Here is a 17,216-nt window from a genome sequence, read left to right as displayed (position 1 = left end):
AAGTTTCTTATCCAGTTAATTTAGTTTTTGATACATACAAAATACAATATATGTTATAATACACAAAAAAATAAAAGATGAATAGAAATGTAGAAGTTGCAATATACATATTTTTTAAATGCATAACTGTAGTAGTTACTGCAATGTTGTGTACCTTATTGTACAGTGTTACCATGGATTAATCACGATTAATCACGATTAATTCTAACATTTGAAATATCCCTGAAAAAAAAAAATTTTTAGTATTTTATTGTAGGAACAGAAAGATGAATAACAGAGTGTGGATATTTACATTTACATTTGTTTATTTTTTTTTATCATGGCAAATCCAAATGATGGTGTACTGTTGTTTATACTGAAACATTAAATAAAATCAAACTAAAACACCACATCATAATTCAATTTAATAAAAACGCAACTGCTTGTTATAGATATTCCTCGGTTGTGAAAAAAAAGTATCAAACACTGACAGTGAAACTTGAAGGTAAAAATCTGGAAATTAATTGATATGACTGTATGCTGACGATACTCTACAAAATGTTTCTAATAATTTAAAATGTATTTAGTATATTGGATTTCTTTTTAAATACCATATTGAAATGAGTTGATGAAACTTGCCACCTGCTTTAGAATACCAGTGTTAAGAGAGAGACCCTGGCAGACGAGACTCAAATAGTAAGTGGATAGAAGACAATCCATGATGTATTTGTGAAATGTATTACTAGAACCAGCACTAGTGGGGGGGATCTTACTGCGACATGGCTTATAATCTTCTAGTTATAAAAATAAGGAAGACAGAAACTGGTATTGAAAGAAAGAAATACACGTCTGTCTTTTATTTGATAGGTTTCATTGTATCAGACATTGACAGCATAAGCATGATTATAGTGATGGTAACATTAACGAGGTTTAACAATGTTAAATTGCTCTTATGACAGAGAGTGAAAAATGTTGTTGCTGAGAGCAGACAGAGAGCAGTATCAGAGTAAAACCAGCAGCAGAGTCCCAGTGAGTCAGCTCAGGACTGGGGACACTGGTCTCTCCTCACTGTCTCTGAGAGCGGAGTCTGGGAGCCCTGGGTGGCCTCACAGGTCACAGAGCCCACCTTCCTCCACTGGTCTGCAGGGAGCCTCAGGGTGCTGCTCCAGCTGTAGAGGCCGTCCTTCTCCAGCAGCCCGGGGCTCCTGCTCTCCTCCCAGCTGATGCTGCTGCTGCCGTCCACCTTCCAGGCCAGACTCCAGCCTGAGGGGAAGCCCTTGTTGGCCAGGCACATGAGCGTGGCCTTCCCCTGCTGCAGCTCCTCACTGGAGGGGGGCAGCACCGTCAGGGTGGGGGGGACTTGACCCACTGCAGAGAGAGAGAGAGATTAATAAAGTTCATATGAAGTAAACTAAACTCCATGCAACATGTTATATCAGAGGAGTCTTTTACTTATTGAGTGGGTGAAGCTGGTATTAAAGTTTCACTTCCCTCTCTGAGCTCAGTACCCATGACAACAGACAGGCATCACTGCTGAACCATGACAACAGACACGTCTCGGTACTAAAGATAAAACGTTAAACGGGGTGCACTTTAGCTGTGCTTAAACATTTTTAATCTCCAAACTAACATAAAGACTTTCAAAGTTCAACATCAACATTTGAGATGAAGATTGTGAGGTTTTTATTGGTTGATAGATCTTAAATATTCCGCATCTCAAGCCAGAACCTCATAAATAATGACGTGTTACTTCCCTTCTTGTGAGCAGGAATCATCACCAAAAATTCAGGCTTCATTACTTTAACATTCAAGTGAAAATTGTTGACTACTGAACTTCTTTTAAAAATAAAACAAATCTGATACATATCATCAAATTGCTTGACGATCATAAGTCTGGTAGAAAGATTGATCATTATGAACATTAAACCCTGAGCAAAAAATTATTTCTACCCAAAATATACAAACGTACACCTTTACACATTTTCCTCATTAAGTATACTGCAGGATAATTTTCCATAATAAACGATGGATATAATCATTCATTGCAGTAGATTTTAGTCTGGTTAACGACACTGTGAAGCCTTCAAGAATGTGTACAAATATATAGAATATAATATATCAGACAAAATATAGTAGCAGTATCTACATCTATGACATTAAAAGAGAATACAAATGAAATATCAGTTATTGGAAGAGTGAAATGTACTTACAGTTAACATCCAGTCTGGTTCCTCCACCGAACGTGTACCACAGTGATACAAAGTCATTGAGCCGCCGTACAAAAACCTCTCACTGTAGAGACACGGCTCTCTGACTCTGACACAAACAAACTCAACATCATGAGCCTGTTTGGAAATTGTTGCAAGATAAAATGAAAACTGAGCAATAGATTTACAGAATGTATGTTTTTTATTTAATGTTTTTTAGTTTTCTTCTAAGATTATTTCTTTTGGCATTTTCAAGCTTTATTTGACAGTAAAGAGTTGAAATGGGGAGACAGAGAGACCTGCAGTAAAGGTCCATGGGTTGTGTTTGAACCTGAGACCACTGCAACGAAGGCCGTAGCCAATATGGTACGCGCTCTATCCACCTGCCACCGGAGCCCCCCAGTATTTTAGTTTTTAATTGAATTTATACAAATCATCTTTGGTAATTCATGTCAATACAACAGAGGATAGATATGAATAAAATGTGTCTAGAGACATTAATTCAAAATAATATGAAATTGCAATTGAAAGTCTTTTAATCAATACTGTGATGAAGTGATTGATCCATTGATAAACAGCATCCTCAGAGTGATCCCAGTCCCTGTTGGAGTCAGTCAGAGCATTTCCATAGAGAGCCACTTTGCATCAGCAGCACCATGCTCCAGTGCTCTGGTAGAGTTTATAGTCCTGAGAGGTGAACACTGGATGACTGACAGCTGTCCTTCATGACAACAGAAGCCACAGAAATCCTCCTCATCAGAAACATGACTTTGATCTGCGTCCTCATCTGGACTCTCCTCTGCTGCTGCTTCACAGGTAAAGTCCAGAGAATCAAACTCCTCTGTGAACATCCGTCCCTCTGAAATGAAGCCGACAAAACCATGGAGCTGATTGATGTTTTTGTCTCTGTCTCCTCAGAGTCCAGAGGCCAGGTCACAGTGACTCAGCCTGGAGCAGTGAGCTCTGCTCTGGGAGGCTCCGTCACCATCACATGTAAAACCAGTCAGAATGTTTATGTCTCTAGCAGCAACCACCGTTTAGCCTGGTACCAACAGAGAGATGGAGAAACTCCTAAACTGCTCATTTATTATGCTAGCACTCGAGCATCAGGGATTCCAGGTCGTTTTACAGGCAGTGGATCAAACTCTGACTTCACTCTGACCATCAGTGGAGTCCAGGCTGAAGATGCAGCAGTTTACTACTGTCAGAGTTTTCATGTTATCAACAGTCAGTTTGTGTTCACACAGTGAAAAACCGTCGTACAAAAACCTCCCTCAGTCAGACTGAACTGAAACTGAACTGACTGCTGCAGCTGGAAGCTACTGCAGAGACTGATACACTTCACTGAGGACACACACACACACACACACACACACACACTACAGCAGCACTAGAGATACTCGACAGGTTATAACATTTGAGTTCTGTCCAAGTAGGACACTTAGATAAAGCAGAAACTCCTCTCCCTTGTTGCAAAAAAAATCAACAGCTGACGTACACGTTTTTTTTAGTTTGCCTAATTATGACGTAAACTGACAAAAACCTTTTCGTGAATTTGTGACTTCTCTTCATGTTGAATATGACATCAGTCGCAAATATTTACATGAAAACTTGTTTGATAGTTCAGTCACTTAAAGAAAATCATGATCGATAACCGAAGCATTGACCCAAAACAGAGACGGAGAAAACTATAACTTGATAGTTTTTAATGATAATATCATAAGGAATGAATAACGTTGTGGATTAGGAAACATCAGATTATCTAAAATATTTAATACCACATCAGTATCAACAGGTATTGAAACTTTTGTGTCTTACTGTTATCTATTCTCTAACACAACATTAAAGGGCATCGGTGAGCAGTAATTCCATTAAATTAAATTCACACCAATTTGTACACAATAGTAACAATGGTGGTAAATAAACAATGGGTGTTAAATAATATTGATTAGATTACAATGACTGAGAAACATTTAAACTTGTCATGAAAATACTGAAAAAAGAAATCATATTAAAAAATCTGAAAATAAATGTGGATATCACTGTATGATGACAATACACTAATTCTTTAAACTTAATTTAGTCACTTAGTTTTTTGTTAAGTACATTTTTAAACAATTTTATGTAAATGACCCCTTACATTCAGCATCATTATTACCTGCTTAGGAGGGAGACCCTGTCAGGTGACTCTCAAAGAGTTTGTGGATAAGAGACAAATCATGATGTAACTGGGAAATGTAATAGTATAACTAGAACCGGTGGTTTGAAATCGTACTGCAACATGGGATATAATCTTGAAGCTCTAAACATGAGGGAGAAAGCATCTGTTGTTTATAGAAAAACATCCAAACATGTCTTTATTTAATATATTTTATTGTCCTTAAACGTTAACAGCGAAAGAATGAGTATAGCAATGGAAACATTGACATTTGAGGTTTAACCATCTTGAATTGGTCTGATGACAATAAGTGAGAAACGTTGTTGCTGAGAGCAGACAGAGAGCAGTATGAGAGTAAAACCAGCAGCAGAGTCCCAGTGAGTCAGCTCAGGACTGGGGACACTGGTCTCTCCTCAGTGTCTCTGAGAGCGGAGTCTGGGAGCCCTGGGTGGCCTCACAGGTCACAGAGCCCACCTTCCTCCACTGGTCTGCAGGGAGCCTCAGGGTGCTGCTCCAGCTGTAGAGGCCGTCCTTCTCCAGCAGCCCGGGGCTCCTGCTCTCCTCCCAGCTGATGCTGCTGCTGCCGTCCACCTTCCAGGCCAGACTCCAGCCTGAGGGGAAGCCCTTGTTGGCCAGGCACATGAGCGTGGCCTTCCCCTGCTGCAGCTCCTCACTGGAGGGGGGCAGCACCGTCAGGGTGGGACGGACATCACCTAGGAGACACCAATCAGTTTAGAGGACAGGGACCACACAGCTGTCAATCAAACACCACACACTTTGACACCTTTACTGTGTGAGAGTCGAGTGTCTCATTAAGGAGTTTCTGTCAGATGGTTATTCTGCTTCACCAGTCACTCACTCACACATTGTTTCACTTCCCTTTAAGAAACCTCTCATGCACATCAGCACAGAGACAATCATCATACAGAACAACCTCAAATATATCAAACTATACTGGAAATAAAACAGTCACATTTAAATATTTTTTTTCCATTTGAGGAAAACTATAAAGTACAGTTGGTATATTTTCCCTCGTCTATTTTTTTGTTCAAAGTCCTGTTACATTTAAATGCATGTATTGTAAAAGCTCTCCTACGGTTCAAAGTTAATGAGATCTGCAGTTAGAGTACATTACAAGCCCAAAATAACTGAGGAGCAAAGTTAAACTGCATCAAAAACATCAGGGAAATGTCTACACTATTCCAAACTGAGGTCAATAGACTATTAGTGCTTTTTAAGAAGATCTGAGATTTTGCAGCTTTTATAGAAAATCTTCTTGCCTTTATTCACACAACTGAAAATAACTACGAGTACGAGTGTTGTTATTGAATGTTTCCTACAACTCAAGCTGTTCACATTTCTGACATTAAATAGAAACATTGAAAGAGAAGTTCAGTGAAGCTCAAGTTCAAGGTAACAGAGGAGAAATGATCAATAAAACTGAGTCTGTAAAGTGATTTAAATCAGTCCAAAGGGAACGTATATCTAATACAAATATTCACACATACAAATTATAACTTGAACTGGTGAAACCATATGTTATACTCAAGCAGAAACTTACTTCCAACATCCAGTCTGGTTCCTCCACCAAAAGTCCACCACAGTGATACAAAGTCATTGAGCCGCCGTACAAAAACCTCTCGCTGTAGAGACACGGCTCTCTGACTCTGTCTGACAAACTACAATTCCTCAACTTTTAACTGTCATCTAGAAATCTAAATACACCACTTCTAATCTGCACCAAGCAGTTATAGTGAATATAATCATGATTTATTTCAAATACTAAACTGCACTTTCGTTTTACACTAAAACTGCTGTAAAAACAACAAGTCCACATGATAAAATCAGATTTCTGAGTTTCTGGAGAGAAATGTACATCAAGAAAATAAAATGTTGCTCGTAAATTAATGAAATACATCAAAGATTGAACTGACTTCCAGCCTCCAGTCTGGTTCCTCCACCGAACGTGTACCACAGTGATACAAAGTCATTGAGCCGCCGTACAAAAACCTCTCACTGTAGAGACACGGCTCTCTGACTCTGACACAAACAAACTCAACATCATAAGCCTGTTTGGAAAATGTTGCAAGATAAAAATGAAAACTGAACAATAGATTTACAGCATGTATGTTTTTTATTTAATGTATTTTAGTTTTCTTCTAAGATTATTTCTTTTGGCATTTTCAAGCTTTATTTGACAGTAAAGAGTTGAAATGAGGAGACAGAGAGAGAGAGGGGGGATGACCTGCAGTAAAGGACCACGGGTTGGATTTGAACCTGAGACCACTGCAACGAAGGCCGGAGCCGATATGGTACACGCACTATCCGCCTGCCACCGGAGCCCCCCATGTATTTTAGTTTTTAATTGAATTTATACAAATTATCTTCAGTAATTCATGTCAATACAACAGAGGATAGATATGAATACAATTTGCCTAGAGACATTAATTCAAAATAATATGAAATTGCGATTGAAAGACTTCTAATCAATACTGTGATGAAGTGATTGATCCATTGATAAAGAGCATCCTCAGCGTGATCCCAGTCCCTGTTAGAGTCAGTCAGAGCATTTCCATAGAGAGCCACTTTGCATCAGCAGCACCATGCTCCAGTGCTCTGGGAGAGTTTATAGTCCTGAGAGTTGAACACTGGATGACTGACAGCTGTCCTTCATGACAACAGAAGCCACAGAAATCCTCCTCATCAGAAACATGACTTTGATCTGCGTCCTCATCTGGACTCTCCTCTGCTGCTGCTTCACAGGTAAAGTCCAGAGAATCAAACTCCTCTGTGAACATCCGTCCCTCTGAAATGAAGCCGACAAAACCATGGACCTGATTTATGTTTTTGTCTCTGTCTCCTCAGAGTCCAGAGGCCAGGTCACAGTGACTCAGCCTGGAGCAGTGAGCTCTGCTCTGGGAGGCTCCGTCCCCATCACATGTAAAACCAGTCAGGATGTTTACCTAAGTGGCAGCAACCACCGTTTAGCCTGGTACCAACAGAGAGATGGAGAAACTCCTAAAAGGCTCATTTATGATGCTAGAACTCGAGTATCAGGGATTCCAGGTCGTTTTACAGGCAGTGGATCAAACTCTGACTTCACTCTGACCATCACTGGAGTCCAGGCTGAAGATGCAGCAGTTTACTACTGTCAGAGTTATCACTTCATCAACAGTCAGCGTGTGTTCACACAGTGAAAAACCGTCGTACAAAAACCTCCCTCAGTCAAACTGAACTGAAACTCAACTGACTGCTGCAGCTGGAAGCTACTGCAGAGACTGATACACTTCACTGAACACACACAACTTTTTCTAAGTTTAACACACACTAACAGAACACAGACTCTTTCAAAACCATGTGTTATTTATTTCTATAACCATATCTCTAGGTCAGGACACAAACAACAAATATTTCTCCAGAAGGTGATGCCTGGATACTATAAGCCCTTATCTTTGGGTGTGAGGCAACATGGGAACTCTCAACAAAAGCTGTCAACATTTATAATATAATCTGTTGGAATATATTTAAACGCACCAGAAGGGCCTTGTATGAAACATCACCATAATACATAATTTTGAGGCTTAGTTCAAAATGTCTACTAAAAACAATCTTAATATTTGTGGTTAAGATTTGACCATATGTGCAAAAAAGTTTAGCTTTAAACCACATCAATTAAGTTTAAAGGACTCCTAAAGATACAACAGTATTGGTCAAATAAGCAGCTGTATAATAGACAACTGTGTTATCTGCATAAAGACGGCATTTTTTATGTTTTTATTTGGCAGACGAAAAACACTAAGATCTGTGAGAATTTTTTTTTTAAATGATTTAAGTTCAGCTGAAGGAATCAGTGCGAACTTTACTGCACGTTCTAAAAAGTCCAGGAGAGAAGATTATTCTTACACCTGAGTGAGGGTCCGTTTTCTTTACTATGAGAAAAATATTAAGAGGTGGATTAGAGGTTCATCTATCAGTTCATCTGAAATTCTCAACAGATGAAATGGCAATCAGCAACACACAGAGATGGTGTTTTACGTATATTTAAGGGCCTTTCATACTTTAAAGCTAAGATGACACAAGACTTTTTTAATGAGTATTGGGGAAAACCCACATAAAACTGATCAGTGACACATTGCTGATCCATTGATAATGAGTCAGTCAGAGCATTTCCATAGAGAGCCACTTTGCATCAGCAGCACCATGCTCCAGTGCTCTGGGAGAGTTTATAGTCCTGAGAGTTGAACACTGGATGACTGACAGCTGTCCTTCATGACAACAGAAGCCACAGAAATCCTCCTCATCAGAAACATGACTTTGATCTGCGTCCTCATCTGGGGCCTCATTTATAAACGTTGCGTACGCCCAGAAGAGGGCGCACGCCAATTTCTAAGCAAATATTGGGATTTATAAAAACCAAACTTGACGGGAGATGTGCGGTCCTCCACGCAAACTCTGACCCATGCATACGCACAGAAAGTGGAGAAAGGAGAAACGGCGACTCCGTCGGCACATGTATGAAGTGCGAGAACGAATGTGTTTGTGTAAAATTTATCCAGATAGGCCTATTATAAGCCATGTAGGTCTATCATATATTGGGAGTTCCTTTGCAAAACGGATGAAGCCATTCTTACAACTAATGAACAAATGCCTCCACGGATTTTTCCATGGAGTGATACCAACAAAAACAAAACGAATTAGGATCTTAAATAGCCTACAAACGGAGACATATATGAGTGCAAATAAAAACAAAATAGCAACGTTCGAATAAGCTCTGCAGTTATTAAAGAATAACCTATCTGCATGTTGTGGAATTAATTCTGATAATATTGAGGTGGAATACAGCCTATTACTTTTACACTGACGCTGTTCTCGATGCCTCAGTCAGGCAGACAGGAGTGCACCTTTTCATACACTAATGATAAGCCATACTGTACATCACATAGGCTACTGTGATTTTTTTCACGGCTTTTAGTCCGTTTTATTTATGTGTTTTTCTTTGTGTTTAAGCACGTCGCGATTGTGTTTTGAAAGGGACTGTGAAGTTTATTATTAACCCTCCGCCGCCCGTCACTGCCCCGGGATGAATTCTCCGAATCTGTATCTCATGGGGGGTCTCAGTGCCCCCCGCTCGTGGCACAAACACTGTTGTGTGAGTGAGGATATGCACTTGTTTGCGTCCACTTTTATGTCGGATCACTTCTTTTTATTTCGGCCACAGCGTTCACAGAGATCGCCACAGGTTGCACTCTATCGCCTTTACGCTCACACTGCCACCAAACTATATTTTCCCTGTTCGCCACTTCTCCAACGGCTACTTCGGGGTGACCGCAGTGATCCACACCGTGTGGAGTTTATTTTTCCATTTCCCTTTCAGTCGGCGATTGCCACTACCGCCTTCATGCACTCAGTAAATGATATTAATTCGGGCGTGTCGATGACTATGTATGGGTAAATATGGGCGGTACGTGAAGCCCGCAAAGGCTGCGCCACATTTAGAGTTGATTGTGATTTATAAAGGGAAACAGGCGTAGGACGTGAGTGCGCACTGTTTTATAAATCCGAATATTTTTGTTCGCACGTACATCCTACATTTCTTCCGTACGCCAGCTTCCACGTGAATCCCACGCAAAGCTTTATAAATGAGGCCCCAGGACTCTCCTCTGCTGCTGCTTCACAGGTAAAGTCCAGAGAATCAAACTCCTCTGTGAACATCCGTCGCTCTGAAATGAAGCCGACAAAACCATGGAGCTGATTTATGTTTTTGTCTCTGTCTCCTCAGAGTCCAGAGGCCAGGTCACAGTGACTCAGCCTGGAGCAGTGAGCTCTGCTCTGGGAGGCTCCGTCTCCATCACATGTAAAACCAGTCAGAATATTTATGACTCTAACTCTTTAGCCTGGTACCAACAGAGAGATGAAGAAACTCCTAAACTGCTCATTAAGTATATTAGCACTCGAGAATCAGGGATTCCAAGTCGTTTTACAGGCAGTGGATCAAACTCTGACTTCACTCTGACCATCAGTGGAGTCCAGGCTGAAGATGCAGCAGTTTACTACTGTCAGAGTTTTCACGTTATCAACAGTCAGTATGTGTTCACACAGTGAAAAACCGTCGTACAAAAACCTCCCTCAGTCAAACTGAACTGAAACTGAACAGACTGCTGCAGCTGGAAGCTTCTGTAGAGACTGATACACTTCACTGAGGACAAACACACACACACACACACGCACTCCAGTACACACATACACACACACACACACACACACACACACACACAACCACATTTCATGAAATACATTAGGCTAATATTGTAGCAAAATTATTCAATAACTAAGTAATGTAGTTAATAATTAAATACATTAATTAGTTGAACATCTCAACTTCTAACCATCAATTCATTCAACATTAAGATATGTTCCCGTCTATGTCATGAATCACAAACATGTTAAGGGTCTTGTATTTAACCAGATCATTTTGAATGAAATTAACCTTCAGCTCAAAGTAATACAGAGAAGGACAGCATTGTTATTTATTTGTGAAATAGTCAAATGAAAATATAAAATCCAGGTGAGTTTATCTTGACAACAAATTCAGTGTCTTTGGATTAGTTAGTTATTTAGGGAAATATGACATCAGCTCCATGTTTATAATATGGATGGACACATCTGCTTAGATGAGCATATCTTTATTGTTTAATAGACCATTAGTATCAATGAAATAAGTGAAACAAATTGATCTTATTCCAGAGCAGATTTTGGAAAAACAGAAAAATTTATCATGGACACATTGCTGATCCATCGATTATGAGTCAGTCAGAGCATTTCCATAGAGAGCCACTTTGCATCAGCAGCACCATGCTCCAGTGCTCTGGGAGAGTTTATAGTCCTGAGAGTTGAACACTGGATGACTGACAGCTGTCCTTCATGACAACAGAAGCCACAGAAATCCTCCTCATCAGAAACATGACTTTGATCTGCGTCCTCATCTGGACTCTCCTCTGCTGCTGCTTCACAGGTAAAGTCCAGAGAATCAAACTCCTCTGTGAACATCCGTCCCTCTGAAATGAAGCCGACAAAACCATGGAGCTGATTTATGTTTTTGTCTCCGTCTCCTCAGAGTCCAGAGGCCAGTACACAGTGACTCAGCCTGGGTCAGTGAGCTCTGCCCTGGGAGGCTCCGTCCCCATCACATGTAAAATCAGTCAGAATGTTTATAGTAACTATTTAGACTGGTACCAACAGAGAGATGGAGAAACTCCTAAACTGCTCATTCACAGTACTAGCACTCGAGCATCAGGGATTCCAGGTCGTTTTACAGGCAGTGGATCAAACTCTGACTTCACTCTGACCATCAGTGGAGTCCAGGCTGAAGATGCAGCAGTTTACTACTGTCAGAGTTTTCACTATCCCAACAGTCAGAGCGTGTTCACACAGTGAAAAACCGTCGTACAAAAACCTCCCTCAGTCAAACTGAACTGAAACTGAACTGACTGCTTCAGCTGGAAGCTTCTGCAGAGACTGATACACTTCACTGAGGACACACACACACACACACACACACACTACAGCAGCACTAGAGATACTCGACAGGTTATAACATTTGAGTTCTGTCCAAGTAGGACACTTAGATAAAGCAGAAAATCCTCTCCCTTGTTGCAAAAAATCAACAGCTGACGTACACGTTTTTTTTGGTGGCCTAATTTTGACGTAAAATGACAAAAAACTGTTTGGGAATTTGTGACTTCTCTTCAAGTTGAATATGACATCAGTCGCAAATATTTACATGAAAACTTGTTTGATAGTTCAGTCACTTAAAGAAAATCAAAATGATAACTGAAGCATTGACCCAAAACAGAGACGGGGAAAACTATAACTTGATAGTTTTTATTGATAATATCATAAGGAATGAATAACGTTGTGGATTAGGAAACATCAGATTATCTAAAATATTTAATACCACATCAGTATCAACAGGTATTGAAACTTTTGTCTTACTGTTATCTATTCTCTAACACAACATTAAAGGGCATCGGTGAGCAGTAATTCCATTCAATTCAATTCACACTAATTTGTACACAATAGTAACAATGGTGGTAAATAAACAATGGATCTTAAATAATATTGATTAGATTACAATGACTGAGAAACATTTAAACTTGTCATGTAATTACTGAAAAAAGAAATCATATTAAAAAATCTGAAAATAAATGTGATATCGCTGTATGATGACGATACACTGCCATTTTTGAACAATTTTATGTAAATGACCCCTTACATTCAGCATCATTATTACCTGCTTAATATACCACTGTTAGGAGGGAGACCCTGTCAGGTGACACTCAAAGAGTTTGTGGATAAGAGACATATCATGATGTAACTGGGAAATGTAATAGTATAACTAGAACCAGAGATGTGAAATCGTACTGCAACATGGGATAGAATCTTGTAGCTCTAAACTGAGGGAGAAAGCATCTGTTTTTTAAAGAAAAATATACAAACATGTCTTTATTTAATATATTTTATTGTCCTTAAACGTTAACAGCAAAAGAATGAGTATAGCAATCGAAATATTAACATTTGAGATTCTACAATGTTAAATTGGTCTGATGACAGAAAGTGAGAAACGTTGTTGCTGAGAGCAGACAGAGAGCAGTATCAGAGTAAAACCAGCAGCAGAGTCCCAGTGAGTCAGCTCAGGACTGGGGACACTGGTCTCTCCTCAGTGTCTCTGAGAGCGGAGTCTGGGAGCTCTGGGTGGCCTCACAGGTCACAGAGCCCACCTTCCTCCACTGGTCTGCAGGGAGCCTCAGGGTGCTGCTCCAGCTGTAGAGGCCGTCCTTCTCCAGCAGCCCGGGGCTCCTGCTCTCCTCCCAGCTGATGCTGCTGCTGCCGTCCACCTTCCAGGCCAGACTCCAGCCTGAGGGGAAGCCCTTGTTGGCCAGGCACATGAGCGTGGCCTTCCCCTGCTGCAGCTCCTCACTGGAGGGGGGCAGCACCGTCAGGGTGGGGGGGACTTGACCCACTGCAGAGAGAGAGAGATTAATAAAGTTCATTTGAAGTAAACTAAACTCCATGCAACATGTTATATCAGAGGAGGCTTCTACTTATTGAGTGGGTGAAGCTGGTTTTAAAGTTTCACTTCCCTCTCTGAGCTCAGTACCCATGGCAACAGACAGGCATCACTGCTGAACCATGGCAACAGACACGTCTCGGTACTAAAGATAAAACGTTTAACAGGGGGCACTTTAGCTGTGCTTAAACATTTTTAATCTCCAAACTAACATAAAGACTTTCATAGTTCAACATCAACATTTGAGATGAAGATTGTGAGGTTTTTATTGGTTGATAGATCTTAAATGTTCCGCGTCTCAAGCAGGAACCTCATAAATGATGACACGTGTTACTGCCCTTCTTGTGAGCAGAAATCATCACCAAAAAGTCAGGTTTCATTACTTTAACATTCAAGTGAAATTTGTTGACTACTGAACTGCTTTTAAAATTAAAACAAATCTAATTAATATCATCAGATTGCTTGACGATCAAGTCTGGTAGAAAGATTGATCATTATGTTCATTAAACCCTGACCAGAAAAAGATTTTTTACCACAAATATTTAAACGTACACCTTTACACATTTTCTTCATTAAGAATAATGCAGGATCGTTTTGCATAATAAACGATGGATATAATCATTCAGTGCAGTAGATCTTAGTCTGGTTCACGACACTGTGAAGCCTTCAAGAATGTCTACAAATATATAAAAAATAACATATCAGACAAAATATAGTAGTAATATCTACATCTATGGAATTTAAAGAGAATACACGTGAAATATCAGTTATTGGAAGAGTGAAATGTACTTACAGTTAACCTCCAGTCTGGTTCCTCCACCGAACGTGTACCACAGTGATACAAAGTCATTGAGCCGCCGTACAAAAACCTCTCACTGTAGAGACACGGCTCTCTGACTCTGACACAAACAAACTCAACATCATGAGCCTGTTTGGAAAATGTTGCAAGATAAAATGAAAAATGAGCAATAGATTTACAGAATGTATGTTTTTTATTTAATGTATTTTAGTTTTCTTTTAAGATTATTTATTTTGGCATTTTCAAGCTTTATTTGACAGTAAAGAGATGAAATGGGGAGACAGAGAGAGAGAGAGGGGGGATGACCTGCAGTAAAGGACCACGGGTTGGATTTGAACCTGAGACCACTGCAACGAAGGCCAGAGACAATATGATGCGCGCTCTATCCACTATGCCACCGGAGCAACCCCAGTATTTTAGTTTTTAATTTATTTATACAAATAATCTTTAGTAATTAATGTCAATACAACAGAGGATAGATATGAATACAATTTGTCTAGAGACATTAATTCAAAATTATATAAAATTGCAATTGAAAGACTTCTAATCAATACTGTGATGAAGTGATTGATCCATTGATAAACAGCATCCTCAGAGTGATCCCAGTCCCTGTTGGAGTCAGTCAGAGCATTTCCATAGAGAGCCACTTTGCATCAGCAGCACCATGCTCCAGTGCTCTGGGAGAGTTTATAGTCCTGGGGCCGTATTCACAAAACATTTTATCTTAGCGCTAAGAGTACTCCTAAGGAGCACTAAAAGTTCTTAGTAAGGAGTAATTTCTTTAAACCTATTCACAAAGCTGCTAAGACCAACTTTTACTAAGGAATGGGAGGGACTCCTAAGCTAAGAATAGAGGGTGTGATTGACCCTGTTGCTATGGATGACGTCATGTTCATACCTTCTATGCCCACAGTGATTGGCTGAGAGGGAATGAGTCCCTAAGAGTGAATTTATGATAGAAACACTGTGGGAGATATCCATATTGTGTCGCTGTATTAAAGTAAATAGTTTTTATATAGCCTACAATTAATGACAAGTGACACTGATTTAACATGAAACCAAGATACTGCAGGGTTTCCCACACATTCGTCCACAATTAACCTACAATAGCGCCACATAGGCCTATTCATTTTAAATTTTACAATGATTTGAATCGGAAAAAATATCCTCATTGAATAGCTGCAAGCCATGCACTCTCACTGTATTTTTCTCAACGGCGGACTATGCAGCAATAGTCAGACAGCGACAAACCAGGAAATTCACAATTCAGAAACAACAGCCGCCGAAATCGTAAAGTACATGCGGAAGGAAAAAGGCGAGACGCGCAACTATACAGTAGCGGATCTGTGGAACGGAGGAGATGCTGCGAAGCGCCACATTTAGGCCTACTCTAGTAGGAAATTAAACCCAAACGTGACACCAACAGTAACTTTCAGTGCATCGTAAACCCAAAGCAACTGCAGGAAAAGGAACTTAATAAATAATGTTTTATATAAATATAATAAATATAAATGTGTCTATACTTTCTAAATATAGCTTTACTAAGATCATTAAACCCTTACAGCTATTAAAGGTACCTTTCATAAAGCACACTAGCATTAAATCTCTCCAAAACACCATCAAATGGTTGTCTGTGATTTACTCTTAGTGACTTAGGAGTCCTCTCGAGGACTCCTAGCTTTTCATAGATTTAGGAGCTAGTTTTAACGCTAAAATGCTTTGTGAATTACACTTATCTTAAAAAGTTAAGAGTCCTAAAACTAGGAGTGAAACGCCCCTTATTTTTTAGAGTTACTCCTAAATCAGCACGTTAAAAAATCAGGCTCCGTCCCCATCACATGTAAAACCAGTCAGGATGTTTTTGTCTATAGCAGCAACCACTATTTAGCCTGGTACCAACAGAGAGATGGAGAAACTCCTAAATTGCTCATTAATAGGGCAACTAATCGAGAATCAGGGATTCCAGGTCGTTTTACAGGCAGTGGATCAAACTCTGACTTCACTCTGACCATCAGTGGAGTCCAGGCTGAAGATGCAGCAGTTTACTACTGTCAGAGTTTTCACGTAATCAACACTCAGTGGGTGTTCACACAGTGAAAAACCGTCGTACAAAAACCTCCCTCACTCAGACTGAACTGAAACTGAACTGAGAGCTGCAGCTGGAAGCTTCTGCAGAGACTGATACACTTCAATGAAGACAGACAGACAGACACACACACACACACACACACACACACACACACACACACACACAGACTCTAAAGTAGCAGTAGAGATACTAGACAAGGAACAAAACGTGAGTTCTGTCCAAGTAGAACAATTTATAGATTAAACACTAAATCATTTTCCTTGTGGTAAAAGGTCAGAGTTTGACGTCCATGATTTCTATTTTTGATGGCCTCCTGCAAATTTCCACTTCTGATGAAAAAAAACAATCCTGGAATTTTTGGCGTCTTTTCAAGTTGAAGTTGAAAGTGTTTCAACACAAGCATCAGCCGTAAATCCTTTTATGGAATTTTTTTTTTAACTTTATTTGAGTGTTTGGAGAGACAAAGATGAAATGGGGCAGAGAGGGAAATAACATGCAGAGAACGACCCGGGCTGGATTCTAACCCGTGGTCTGCTGTTAAGAGGACTTAGCCTCTATCGGTGGGCGCTCTCACCACTACACCATGAGCGCCCCTCCGATTAAATCACTTAAAGTAAATCAAGCCGACAACTGAAGCTATAATTTGATAGGTTTTATGGATTATATAATAGGAAATGTCAAATAAAGTTTTGGATTAGGGAACAACAGATTATCTAAAATATTTAATACCACATCAGTATCACAGGTAATTTAAACATTTGTGTTGCCTCTTACTGTTATCTATTCTAACACAACATTAAGGGGCAGTGTTGAGCAGTAATTCCATTAAATTCAATTCACACCAATTTGTACACGAACGTAACAATGGTGATTAGGTAATAATGGATGTTAAATAATAATGATTATATTGCATGACT

General features: G+C 39.8%; 4 gene segments (V, D, J or C); 2 read left to right on the top strand and 2 right to left on the bottom strand.

Moving 5' to 3' along the window:
- The first annotated feature begins 3,067 nt into the window (after positions 1-3,067).
- Positions 3,068-3,436, top strand: LOC307264127 (immunoglobulin kappa variable 4-1-like). The segment is given in 1 exon: positions 3,068-3,436.
- A 1,291-nt stretch (positions 3,437-4,727) lies between these two features.
- On the bottom strand, positions 4,728-6,335 carry LOC307264126 (Ig kappa-b4 chain C region-like). The segment is given in 3 exons: positions 6,279-6,335; positions 5,906-6,023; positions 4,728-5,057 (listed from the first exon to the last, which is right to left on the bottom strand).
- A 4,969-nt stretch (positions 6,336-11,304) lies between these two features.
- Positions 11,305-11,778, top strand: LOC307264125 (Ig kappa chain V region K16-167-like). The segment is given in 2 exons: positions 11,305-11,356; positions 11,459-11,778.
- Positions 11,779-13,034: 1,256 nt separating this feature from the next.
- On the bottom strand, positions 13,035-13,505 carry LOC307264124 (Ig kappa-b4 chain C region-like). The segment is given in 2 exons: positions 13,502-13,505; positions 13,035-13,363 (listed from the first exon to the last, which is right to left on the bottom strand).
- Between the last annotated feature and the right edge of the window lie 3,711 nt (positions 13,506-17,216).

The sequence above is a fragment of the Ammodytes marinus genome (assembly GCF_949987685.1).
Source record: "Ammodytes marinus genome assembly, chromosome: 17".
In the NCBI taxonomy this organism is placed as follows: domain Eukaryota; kingdom Metazoa; phylum Chordata; class Actinopteri; order Uranoscopiformes; family Ammodytidae; genus Ammodytes; species Ammodytes marinus.
The sequence above is the reverse complement of the archived record's forward strand: the minus strand, read 5'-3'. Positions and strand labels throughout refer to the sequence as shown.